The 13,975-nt window shown below is 44.1% G+C and overlaps 1 protein-coding gene across 1 annotated transcript in view; it reads left to right on the forward strand.

Moving 5' to 3' along the window:
* The first annotated feature begins 12,404 nt into the window (after positions 1 to 12,404).
* The window catches only part of CRACR2A (calcium release activated channel regulator 2A), a 73,894-nt gene continuing 72,323 nt past the window's right edge, over positions 12,405 to 13,975 (forward strand). Inside the window, exon 1 of the mRNA XM_069968523.1 lies at positions 12,405 to 12,589. The gene's annotated coding sequence lies outside the window, so the exon portion shown is untranslated. The remainder of the gene's footprint in view (positions 12,590 to 13,975) is intronic.

Here is a 13,975-nt window from a genome sequence, read left to right on the forward strand (position 1 = left end):
TATCGGCGTGTGAGGGATAAGGGTAAGTGAGTATCAAGAGTGTAGGGGATGAGGGTAGGTGAGTATGGGAGTGTAGGGGATGAGGGTAGGTGAGTATGGGAGTGTAGGGAATGGGGGTAGGCGAGTATGGGAGCGTAGGGGATGGGGGTAGGCGAGTATGGGAGCGTAGGGGATGGGGGCAGGCGAGTATGGGAGCGTAGGGGATGGGGGCAGGCGAGTATGGGAGCGTAGGGGATGGGAGCAGGCGAGTATCGGAGCGTAGGGGATGGGAGCAGGCGAGTATCGGAGCGTAGGGGATGGGGGCAGGCGAGTATCGGAGCGTAGGGGATGGGGGCAGGCGAGTATCGGAGCGTAAGGGGATCAGGGTAGGTGAGTATCACTTGTTATTTATTTTCACATCATTCCAAACCACAAATTACCCCAAACAACTCCTTTAAATGGCCACTGACACTTCCATAAACATTTGATCACTCAGGTTCTGGGTGTTTTGAGTCCCCACAATCCTTAAAACAAGTCAGGAGAACTGTGCGCTGTGTTCTTTCAAAGCTCTGTGCACACATGACAGAGACAGACTCCTATAGTGAGTATATGACATCATCTCAGGGACGTAACTATCACCATAGCAGCCATAGCGACTGCTACAGGGCCTCCACATCAGGGCCCATTCCTGCAATATACTGGGCCCCCTGAGCCATCATCGTTTGCAGCACCTGGTGGCCAAGTGGGTCTCCTGGGTGCTGCAAATGTCCCTTTAACTGCAAGTGCTCCAGACAAGCACTTGCAGTTAAAGGGGTTATCAAGCGTAAATCTTTTTCTTTCAAATCAGAAAGTTTATATAGATTTGTAATTTGCCTCTATTTAAAATTTTTAAGTCTTCAAGTCTTCCAGTACTTATTAGCTGCTGTATGTCCTGCAGGAAGTGGTGTATTCTTTCCAGTCTGACACAGTGCTCTCTGCTGCCACCTCTGTCCATGTCAGGAACTGTCCAGAGCAGGAGAGGTTTTCTATGGGGATTTGCTGCTGCTCTGGACAGAGGTGGCAGCAGAGAGCACTTTTTCAGACTGAAAAGAAAACAACATTTCCTACAGGACAAACAGCAGCTGATAAGTACTGGAAGACTTGAGATTTTTAAATAGAAGTAAATTACAAATCTATATAATTTTCTGAGTCCAGTTGATTTGAAAGAAAAAGATTCTTACTGGAGTACCCCTTTAAATGTAAAAGATTATGACTATGCTTAACGGGTTTTAGGAAGTTGGATGTCACCTTATGCAGTCCTGAAAAACATGGATACAGCCATAGACTGTATAGTATATGATGATTGGGGAGATTTATCAAACATAGTGTAAAGTGAAACTGGCTCAGTTGCCCCTAACAACCAATCAGATTCCACCTTTCATTTTCCATAGAGCCTGTGAGGAATGAAAGGTGGAATCTGATTGGTTGCTAGGGGCAACTGAGCCAGTTTCACTTTACACCATGTTCGATAAATGTTAATACACATAGGGGGAGATTTATCAAACATGGCGTAAAGTGAAACTGGCTCAGTTGCCCCTAGCAACCAATCAGATTCCACCTTTCATTCCTCGCAGATTCTTTGGAAAATGAAAGGTGGAATCTGATTGGTTGCTAGGGGCAACTGAGACAGTTTCACTTTACACCGTGTTTGATAAATCTCCCCCATTATGCATACATTGGGTCACAGAATGGATGCATAGAACAACGTCAGTCACTTATTTTATTGGAATCTTGACAGACTGCACTTACAATGATTGGACACCAGGTGGTGCTATCTCACCATCCCATAACTAGAACTATCAGTGCAGGAGAAGATCAAGTGCTCTTGTGTGCGGCAGGAGTCACTCAGGCCTCTTGCTTTGATGCGGAGCCTCTCCTATAAGTTGTGTCCACTCTACACATCAGGCTAATTGCATTTATTACGTCTTTTCCAGGGGATATTTAGTCCAACTTCAAATCTGATATCTGATTGATAAAAGTGACAGAAGGTGAATCACGTGTCATCCTTATTAGACACAGTTAACTACTTCATTACCAAGGTTTTTGGGGATTCTCCAATACTACTTTCCTGTTCCTTTAAAGGGGTTATCCAGGATTAGAAAAAGCATAGCTACTTTCTTGCATAAACAGTGCCACCCCTGTCCTCAGGTTGGGTGTGGTATTACAATTCAGCACCATTTCCTTCAATGTAACAGAGCCGCCAATTCACACACAAACTGAGGACAGGAGTGGTGCTGTTTCTGTGAGAATGCAGTTGCAGCCAATTACAAATCTATATAAATTTCTGAAACTAGTTGATTTGAAAGACAAAGATTTTTTGCTGGAGCACCCCTTTAAAGACCAGGGATCTATCATGAACAATATTGTATGAACAGTATATCGTGGCGCCATATAACAGTGCCAGCCCCACGTGTAGTAATTACATTGTGTCCCCTGTCTGCCACACCTTCACAAACATACAGCAAGTTTACATAGACGCAAAGGGCCCTGGCATCTGCCCATATTTGCAAACTGCAAACTGTATCCCTACACTTCTGTGCTAAGCTGAATTTATTCTGTGTATTTCTCTATAGTGTTCCATGTGGGTAATATTACACCTGCAGTATAGGGAAGAAAAACACTATCTGCATGTGAATTTGTGAATACACCACTTCCTGTAGGGCATACAGCAGCTGATAAGTATTGGAAGAAATAGAAGTAAATTAAAAATCTATATAACTTTCTGACACCAATTGATTTAAAAAGAAAACGTACGGATTACCCCTTTAAGAACATCATATGGGTCTCCATATGGCTGTCATGTTGGATTGTCCAATGCACAGTTTTCAGGCTGATGACTGCAGATTTGTCTCCAGTATTTGCTGATAACTGGCTGGATTCATCTTTCCTTCAGCTTTGATCAAGTTTCCTGTGCCCTTGTAGCTCACATATCCCCAAAATATCAGCGATCCACCCCCATCATCATAGGTCTTGCCGACACTTTTCCAAATGTAACGTTTATGGTTGTGGCCAAAAAGTTTGTTTTAGGTTTCATCACTCCAAATGACCTTGTTCCAGAAGTTTTGGGGGTCGTCTCTGTGCTGTTTAGAATATTGTAGGTAAGATACTTTGTGGCATTTGCACAGTGATATCTTTCTTCTGGCAACGTGACCATGCAGCCCATTTTTCTTCAAGTGCCTCCCTATTCTGCATCTTGAAGCAGCCACACCGCTAGTTTTCAGAAAGTCCTGGATTTCAGCTGATGTTATTTGCTTTTTTTTTCTTTGCATCACAATTTTTTGGGCAGTTGTGGCCGAAATTTTTGTCAATTTGTGTCAACTTCTGTGCATGCTATCAGGCCAAAATCCCCAGGCTATGTAAACTTTTAAAACAGAGTCATTTGGATGTTTTTGGTTGTCATGATTGAACTGTCACTGGCTACAGCAGAACAAAGTGAAGGTTCTGGAGTGGCCATCTCAGCCTCTTGACCTCAATATCATTGAGCCACTCTGGGGAGATCTCCAGCACGCAGTTTATGCAAGACAGCCCAGGAAGTTACAGGAACTGGAGACTTTTTGCCAAGAAGAATGGGCAGCTTTACCATCTGAGAACATAAAGAGTCTCATCCACAACTACCACAAAAGACTTTAAGCTGTCATTGATGTTAGAGGGGGCAATACACAGTATTTGTCCTTTATCTGTACACATCCTGGATAGAGGGGCAGTAAGATATTTATAAAGTAATATTCCTCCAGTCCACTATTACCCGGGTCTGACGGGTGCAGAACTATAGTGGAGCTAAAATGATTAGGGATCTTCCCACCATAGTGTTTATGGCAGAATATCAGGACCTGGTAAACCTGGGCACGGTGGGTCCATTATGGGGGTGGTGGACGGTGGTCACAGACAGGAGGGCAGTAAGAACCTGTATACCTAGAAGAGCTGGACTGGTGATGGGCAGAGGTCACCGGGGGGATAGTCTGTGGTATAGGTCACAAGGGCAGGAACTAAGGGAAGAGACTATATATAGTGCTGAGTTGACTTGCAGAACTGTTCAGGTTCGACAACATTCTCTAAACCCGAATGTCCGGCACTTGGCTCCCAACAGCTGAAGAAAGTGGTTGACGTTGTGGAGATGCCAGAAAAACATGGATACAGCCATTGGCCATAGGCTGTATCCATGTTTTCCAGGACTCCCTAGAGCGGCATCCAACTTCTCCAACCGATTGTTCAGGTTCGGAGAACGTTGCCGGACCCGAACAATTTGGTAAATCCGCTCAACATTAATTATATATTGTTTGTTATAAACACTTCTCAAGCTGGATGTGATGATGAATAGAGAATCCAGCTTGGGTGGAGACTGCTCTATTTGTCTCCTGTCGTCTTGTTTTATCTCGACGTCATGAGGCATAAGGGTGGGAAGATTAAATAAACTGGTGATCACGAAGCAACATGGCTATGAGATGAACTTCAGATCTGCTTTGTTCTTCCATTTGTAGAGGAGGGACGTTTTCTGTCCTGGGAGTGGTGCTGTTTTATTACGCCTTTGTCAATTTCATGGATAAACAAAGCCTTACCGAAAGACGACTTGACTCTTTACCGTCTGGAAATCAGGTGACACATTTCTTAATGAACCAAGTAGCATAGTGATAATTCAGATAGTTCAGTTGTGCCTTGTGTGAATGGAGTCAATGCCCATTTACCGTCTACGGGATTTCCAAACATATCGATCTTATAGGGAATGAATAGAGCGATGGCCGAGTATGGACTGTAGCTCCATTCACTCGGAGAACCTCCTTTCCCAGATGTTGGAATCCCACAATCATCTATTTATTCCATATTTTGTGGAGCCTAAGAAAAAAATTGTGTGCATATATATATATATAGGGAATAAATAAAAATAAACTTCAGAAGAGAGCCACACTAAGGCATGGCCATTTCTCATAAGGCATTGCCATTTTTGGCTGGACTGGATACTGTGATGCTCATGGATTGGTGATGGAGGCCAAGCCAAGGTGGGAGTGGGTAGTGGAGAGCTAGCCAAGGTGGAGTATGGTTAGTGGAGAGCTAGCCAAGGTGGAGGGTGGGTAGTGGAGACCAAGCCAAGGTAGAGGGTGGGTAGTGGAGACCAAGCCAAGGTGGAATGTGGGTAATAGAGAGCTAGCCAAGATGATGGGTGTGTAGTGGAGAGCTAGCCAAGGTGGAGTATGGTTGAGAGCTAGCCAAGTTGGGGGTGGGTAGTAGAGAGCTAGCCAAGGTGAGAGGGGTGTAGGATGTGGAAAGCTAGCCAAGATCGAGGGTGGGTTGTGGAGAGCTAGCCAAGGTGACAGATGGGTAGTGGACAGCTAGCCAAGGTGCGGGGGTAGGTTGTAAAGAGCTAGGCAAGGTGGATGGTGGGTAGTAAAGATCTAGCCAAGGTGGAGAGTGGGTATTGGAGAGCTATCCAAGGTGGTGGGTGGGTAGTGGAGAGCAAGCCAAGGTGGAATGTGGGTAATAGAGAGCTAGCCAAGATGATGGGTGTGTAGTGGAGAGCTAGCCAAGGTGGAGTATGGTTGAGAGCTAGCCAAGTTGGGGGTGGGTAGTAGAGAGCTAGCCAAGGTGAGAGGGGTGTAGGATGTGGAAAGCTAGCCAAGATCGAGGGTGGGTTGTGGAGAGCTAGCCAAGGTGACAGATGGGTAGTGGACAGCTAGCCAAGGTGCGGGGGTAGGTTGTAAAGAGCTAGGCAAGGTGGATGGTGGGTAGTAAAGATCTAGCCAAGGTGGAGAGTGGGTATTGGAGAGCTATCCAAGGTGGTGGGTGGGTAGTGGAGAGCTAGCCAAGGTGGAAGGGGTTAGTAGAGAGCTAGCAAAGGTGAAGGGTGGGTAGTGGAGAGCCAGCCAAAGTGTAGGGTGGGTAGTGTAGAGATAGCAAAGGTGGAGGGTGGGTAGTGGAGAGCTAAGCCAGGGGGAAAGGGGTGGGTGATAGAGGTCACCTAAATCCTTATGCCCTCTGTACCCTGCTTCACCTCTCCTTGCAATTTGATGATTGATTGGCCCGGCCAACCATACATGCTGACAGGAGGGTCGAGGCAGATAGCTGAACCCGACTTTACTTGTGAAACCAGAATTTCAATGTTTCCCGAGGCAGTTCTAGGATTTTTCTTTCTACAGTAATTATTCTTACACATCTCCAGCCCTGAGACTGACATGGTGTGACATCGGTTCTATCCATCCTGAGGAAGAACTACATTGAACAACATTCCAGGGAACAATAGGAAAGTCTTCTGTTTCTGCACCGACGGTAACAGTAAAAGCATCAACATGAGACATCTACAGTAGATGAGTAGGAGGACGTGACATATGAGGAGCGCTGAGGCTTTCAGAAGAAACCCACAGATGAGTTTTTTATACGACACACAGTCATTTCTATATAGAATACAAAGCATCAGGTGAGAGCTCACAGATGACAACCTGCTGCAAAAACATTCATGGAACGAGCTTGAAATTTCCTTGACTGCAAAGTTTACAAGCCACAACAAGTAAAAAAAAACTTCTGCCGTGTCATGAGAAGTCTCAGATTTATTTTCTCATATATATATTGTATGTATTATCAACATAAAAAGCGTAAATCTGGAGATGGACTCAACAAGGTTCGGGAAACCATCATGGAGGTAACAAGGTTCAGGAAACCATCATGGACTCAACAAGGTTCTGGAAACCATCATGGACTCAACAAGATTCTGGAAACCATCATGGACTTAACAAGGTTCGGGAAACCATCATGGACTCAGCAAGGTTCAGGAAACCATCATGGACTCAACAAGGTTCGGGAAACCATTATGGACTTAACAAGGTTCGGGAAACCATCATGGACTCAGCAAGGTTCAGGAAACCATCATGGACTCAACAAGGTTCTGGAAACCATCATGGACTTAACAAGGTTCAGGAAACCATCATGGACTCAGCAAGGTTCTGGAAACCATCATGGACTTAACAAGGTTCAGGAAACCATCATGGACTCAGCAAGGTTCAGGAAATCATCATGGACTCAAGAAGGTTCTGGAAACCATCATGGGCTTAATAAGGTTCAGGAAACCATCATGGTCCATGAATTTTTATGGTCTCTTCTACAGATGAGCAAACTTGCCAAAAGTTCCAGGTTCGCATGAACCCGAAGGATTGCCATTTAAATGCCACTGCTTGGATGAGATGGATGCAACCCAAGGGCTGCATGGCAAACATGGAACCTGAACCTTCGGCAAGTTCTCACATCTCTAGTCTCTTCTAGAGTTGAGCAAACCTCGAGCACACTTGGGATCTTCTAATCCCCAATGGTTTACACTTGATTACCGATGGCTGCCTCTAAAACATGGATACAGTCACAGGCCATAGGCTGTATCCATGTTTTTCATGACTCCCTAGGGTTGCATCCAACTTCTACAGCCACCGGTAATCATATGCAGAGTGTTTGGGTTTGGACGAACCTGAGTGTGGTTGAGGTTTGCTCATCTCTCATCACTTCAGATACAAACAACATCACAGATGGCAGCGGACCTAGACAATAACTTCTTAGTCAGAAATGTGGTCTCAGGCATAATAAGTAAGATGTTTTACTGATCCTATAGTTATTTAGACACTATCTTATGATCAGGCACCACAATGGAACAATGTGGTGTAAGTCTTCGAATCCAGGCCAGAACTGCTTTGGGTCCTCCAATTTTTTTATGTCTTGGAGAAGCTGGGGGCCTCGTCAAATCTTGGAGAAGCTTGGGGCCTCGTCCAATCCTTCTTCTAAAGAAAAGAGAGAGGAAGAGTATTTTTCAGATTCTCTGGAGAAAAGCTGTACATGTGCTCAATAGCTTTAGTCTAGGACCTTTGAGGCCTTCAGGCTGGGCCTAGGACAGCTTTACCTCCATGCTATGATTCTTTAAGCAACCTGCACCCTGGGAAATTATGTTATATGATGTTAAGTGGTGACACACCATACCCCATCCAAATCCTGATCTGAAAAATGGCATTTGGTTTTGCTACCTTAGGCGGGGTCAGTACTGTAATCTGCTCACTACTCTTAACCAAAACCAGAATTGGATAAAAAAAAAAAAAAAGTTACATATCTTTTCATTGTGTCACTGCTGGTTTTGGCTAAAAAATGTTGAGTAAATACCAATAAAATACTATTTAAGACCCCACCTTATAAGGGTCCTATGTAAACCTGTGTTTTTTTTTTTTGTTTTTTCTAGTGTTTTTCCATGCCTGTGAGGTTTTCTTTTGGGTAGTGTGACCTCCTCCCACATGCTGAAAACATACTGATACTAGTCCTAGCGTGAAAAATGTAGAATGTAATCTAAGAACTACTGTAAACTGTGTATGGAGTTTTTAAATATTCTAAACTATGACATTGGCCATTCATTGGGAAACATAACGCCTGGAGTCCCCACCAATTAGCTTTTTTTTTTAATAATTCAATTAGACGTACCTTCGCACCTGCCCGTGATCAGCTCAATCTTTACTGGGGTCACTGGATATACCACACCACGGAGGACATTATACCTTATCATCGGACACCCCTGGATGGTGCTTTGTGGATACAAACAAATCACAGTAGGCTACGATCATTTCGCGCTCTCACCACGCTTCCTCAGGGCCAAGAGAAAACGAGGTGAGAGCGCGAAACGATAGTAGCCTACTGTGATTTGTTAGTATCCACAAGCATGTAAGGAAAATAAACACCTATTTGCAGTACTGGATGAGTGCCGCATCATCTTTGCACTATATGCGTTTTTTTTTTTAACCCTTTGTCATATGGGGTTGCTCACCAATTTTTTTTTCTTCTTTTAGATCAACTGGTGCCATAAAGTGCCAGAGATTTGTAATTTACTTCTATTAAAAAAAAAAAATCTCAAGTTTTTCAGTACTCATCAGCTGCTGTATGTCCTGCAGGAAGTGGTGTATTCTTTCCAGTCCAACACAGTGCTCTCTGCTGCCACCTCTGTCCATGTCAGGAACTGTCCAGAGCAGTAGCAAATTATCATAGAAAACTTCAACTGCTCTCCAGACTGGAAATAATACCACTCTCTGCAGGACATACAGCAGATGATACGTACTGGAAGACTTGAGAGTAAATTACAAATCTCTAGCACCAGTTGATTTAAAAGAATTTTTTTTGGGTGAACTACCACTTTAACGACAAACAGGGTTTTTAAAGGGAAGTTACCCCCCCCCCCCCTACTGCATTCCTCAATGTAGTAGTGTATTAGTGTAGTAGGGATTACACTGTAGGGATCACTCTGTTACTTAACCCCCCCCCCCCCCAGTAGACAGCATCCCCCATGCTAGGCATCTCCTCTGTTAGTTAGCCCTCTTAGGGCCCTATTCCACCGGACGATTATCGTTCAGATTATCGTTAAATCGTTCAAATCTAAACGATAATTGTTCGGTTGAAATGCAGTTAACGATTAACGACCGAACGAGAAATCGTTGATCGCTTTATAAGACCTGGACCGATTTTTATCGTTGCTCGTTCGCAAAACGTTCGCAAATCGTTCGCATTGAATAAGACGTCGTTCGGTCGTTCGTAATAGATACGAACGCAATAGCGAAGAAAAAGGATCGCAATTACGATCATAAGTAACGATTATTGTTCCATGGTAATGAGTGAACGTTTTCAGGTCTTTCGCAATAGCGGTCGTTTAAGAACGTTAATCGTTAACGATTATGCAAACGATAATCGTCCGGTGGAATAGGGCCCTTATACTCACCTGGCTGCAGCACTGCAGTCACAGAGCGACTCCTCTCCCATCACTCATGCTCTGGGGAGCTAGGAGGAGAAAGCGGCTTCTTGTGGCCGGAAGCAGAATGCTGACTGCGGCCAAAAGAGTGACTGTCAGAGCGGGGAGTCAGTGGTTCACTACTGAACAATAGGCAACTGAATTGAGCAGCAGCACACATGTCTGACCACCAGTCTCATCGATGGGGATTTAAGATGTCGATCCCCACTGATCAAAGACTCATCCCCTATTCTCGGTCTGTTTCTTAGACAAACAAATTTAAAGGGGTACTTTGGCATTTTATTTAAAATCAACTGATATCAAAAAGTTACATAGATTTGTAGTTTACTTCTATTTAAATAAACGTAATTCTTCCCATACTTATCAGCTGCTGTATGCTCTGCAGGAAGTGGTGTATTCTTTCCAGTCTGAAACAGTGCTCTCTGCTGCCACCTCTGTCCTTGTCAGGAACTGTCCAGAGCAGGAGAGGTTTTCTATGGGGATTTGCTGCTGCTCTGGACAGTTCCTGACATGGACAGAGGTGGCAGCAGAGAGCACTGTGTCAGACTGGAAAGAATTCATCACTTCCTGCAGGACATACAGCAGCTGATAAGTACTTGAAGACTTAAGTTTATTTAAACAGAAGTAAAATACTAATCTATATAACTTTCTGACAGAAATTGATTTGAAAGACATTTTTATTTTCCCCCTTTAAATCTCCCCCATTGCTGTATTTATATACATTTCATTGAGTAAAACACAATATTGTAGTGATTGGTCTCTATCATAGTTTGTATATAACCTGTGTTGAATCTCTGCTGAGAGTGAGAAGAAAATTGTGACTTCCATATGGATCCAAGGTCATATATATACTATGGAAACCTTTCCCTTCTCGGAACATTGTTATTCATGGGCTGGAGTAAACAAACTAGAAAGTATTTTTAGTTAAGAGAGTTCTTTCCTTTGGACAACTTGTCAGAGGGGTCATTTTATACTAGGCAGAACACAAAGTGCCCCCCTCTATTATGGGACACTATTACTGGCTGTATTATGGGGCACCGTGACTGACTATTATGGGGCACTGGGACTGACTATTATGGGGCACTGTGACTGACTATTATGGGGCACCGTGACTGGCTCTATTATGGGGCACTGGGACTGGCTGTATTATGGGGCACTATGACTGACTATTATGGGGCACTATGACTGACTATTATGGGGCACTGTTACTTGCTCTATTATGGGGCACTGTTACTTGCTCTATTATGGGGCACCGTGGCTGTCTCTATTATGGGGCACTGTGACTGGCTGTATTATGGGGCACTGTTACTAGCTCTATTATGGGGCACTGTGACTGGCTGTATTATGGGGCACTGTTACTAGCTCTATTATGGGGCACTGTGACTGGCTGTATTATGGGGCACTGTTACTAGCTCTATTATGGGGCACTGTGACTGACTATTAGGGGGCACTGTTACTTGCTCTATTATGGGACACTATGACCGGCTCTATTATGGGGCACTATGACTGGCTCTATTATGGGGCACTATGACTGACTATTATGGGGCACTATGACTGACTATTATGGGGCACTATGACCGGCTCTATTATGGGGCACTGTGACTGACTATTATGGGGCACTATGACCGGCTCTATTATGGGGCACTATGACTGACTATTATGGGGCACTATGACCGGCTCTATTATGGGGCACTATGACTGACTATTATGGGGCACTGTGACTGACTATTATGGGGCACTATGACTGACTATTATGGGGCACTATGACTGACTATTATGGGGCACTATGACTGACTATTATGGGGCACTATGACTGACTATTATGGGGCACTATGACCGGCTCTATTATGGGGCACTATGACTGACTATTATGGGGCACTATGACTGACTATTATGGGGCACTATGACTGACTATTATGGGGCACTATGACTGACTATTATGGGGCACTATGACCGTCTCTATTATGGGGCACTGTTACTGGCTCTATTATGGGGCACTATGACCGGCTCTATTATGGGGCACTATGACTGACTATTATGGGGCACTATGACCGGCTCTATTATGGGGCACTATGACTGACTATTATGGGGCACTATGACCGTCTCTATTATGGGGCACTGTTACTGGCTCTATTATGGGGCACTGTGACTGACTATTATGGGGCACTATGACCGGCTCTATTATGGGGCACTATGACTGACTATTATGGGGCACTATGACCGTCTCTATTATGGGGCACTGTTACTGGCTCTATTATGGGGCACTGTGACTGACTATTATGGGGCACTATGACCGGCTCTATTATGGGGCACTATGACTGACTATTATGTGGTACTTTGACCGGCTCTATTATGGGGCACTATGACTGACTATTATGGGGCACTATGACCGGCTCTATTATGGGACATTACACAGTAAATAACCATCTGAGTACGGGGCTTTGAACGGCCTGTACGTTGTTCCTCTGCGGTGGCTACGCAGGTGACGCCTCAGTTGACGTAGAAAGTTTCTCGTCACACAATTCCCTATGCTAATCCTTTAAGCGGGGCTTCACCTTAACTTTTCCTGCTGTTATAGATCTCTCCTCCTCAGCCAGGTTTCCTCAGTCAGCAGGTCCCTCCCCGGGGCAGGACTCTCTCACTACTTTCACAATGCCTCTTGTTCTCTCCCTCCCACAACTCTCTGAAGTAGAGACAACTCTCCCGAGTCTCTGTAGTGGCCGCAGGTGAAGAACGGACATTCCTGCAGCCCATGTGGAGGTATGAGAGCTTCTCCCGGCTGCCTGTAGTGATGGACATCTGGAGGCGCTGAGACCACCTGTCAAGGTAAGTAACAGGACTTTGACAAAGTTGCATAAAGTTCCCTGCTGTGTGTCTAGTACCGGTGCTGGATGATGGGTCGGATCCTGACAGGCAGCGCATGCAAACAGCTGTTCTATGTATGAGCAGATGTCCAGAATTACCTGGAAAACTTATCACGACTAGTTTATATACATATATTCTATGTCTTTTATATGTATATTTTATATTGTATATTTATACATTGGGGCAACACTCTAGAACCCATAGAACCCAAATGATACCACCACCAAGGTTCTACAGAATGGCTTTGATACTGTTCTCTAATAACGGGATCGGTATATATATATGATATATATAGATATATCGATGCTATAATTCTCGTCTGGTCAACAATATATTCTGCACCTATAACCCATTTATTTCAATCCAATCAGGAACCCTTCATTCAGGTTCTCAGAGGGTCTAGAACAGGGATGGGGAACCTTCGGCCCTACAGCTGTTGCAAAACTACAATTCCCATCATGCCTGGACAGCCAAAGGCTGTCCAGGCATGATGGGAATTGTAGTTTTGCAACAGCTGGAGGGCCACGGGTTCCCCATCCCTGGTCTAGAACCTAGAACCGAAACAATTGCAAAGGATAGATGTATGTATAAACTTATATAATATACATATATATATATATATATATATATATATATATATGGAGAGATAGAGAATTCTGATGATGATAGAGATACATTGCTTATCTTTTCCTGTACTTTTGCAAAAACTTCTTAAAGGGGCTCCGGCAATTTAAAGAAAACCAGTTAAAGGGATTTATTTAAAGTTTTTTTTTCTTTTGTTTAGTTATTACTATAGTGTCGTGCCTTCTGCAGATAATAGTCTTTAGCGTGTACATTACATGCAGCCACAGGTACGCCGCTTTAAAAACCTGCTTTTCAGCTTACTGAACCACTTCCTTCCAAGGGGCAGTGCTCTAAAAAAAAAAAAAAAAAAAGCAGATCTTGGTAAATGAGTCATTAAAGGATCTCGGCAATTTAAAGGAAACACATGCAGATCCTTCTGGTGATTGTAAAAGTGGATTTACTGAAGGTCATAATAGAAACATAGGAGATTGTCGGCAGAAAATGACCACTGGGTCCATCTAGTCTGCCCTTTTAGGTCTCCATAGTTTTCGTCATCTACGAGGAGCTGATGTCCATCATTTCTCTATATACATAGGAGAAGGTATACGCAGAATGGCCACTCTGTTAGGGCCTCCCATCTAGTTGTGTGTGTTGGACCTTCTTTGGCCTTCAGAACCGCAGAAGAACATCATGGCCTAGGTGATGAAATTGTTCTGCAAGAATATGGGCCCTTGTGGACAGGATCATTACTCATAGTAGTTCCTGACATGCCCGTTCTACCTT

The sequence above is a fragment of the Dendropsophus ebraccatus genome, chromosome 1, assembly GCF_027789765.1.
Source record: "Dendropsophus ebraccatus isolate aDenEbr1 chromosome 1, aDenEbr1.pat, whole genome shotgun sequence".
Classification (NCBI taxonomy): domain Eukaryota; kingdom Metazoa; phylum Chordata; class Amphibia; order Anura; family Hylidae; genus Dendropsophus; species Dendropsophus ebraccatus.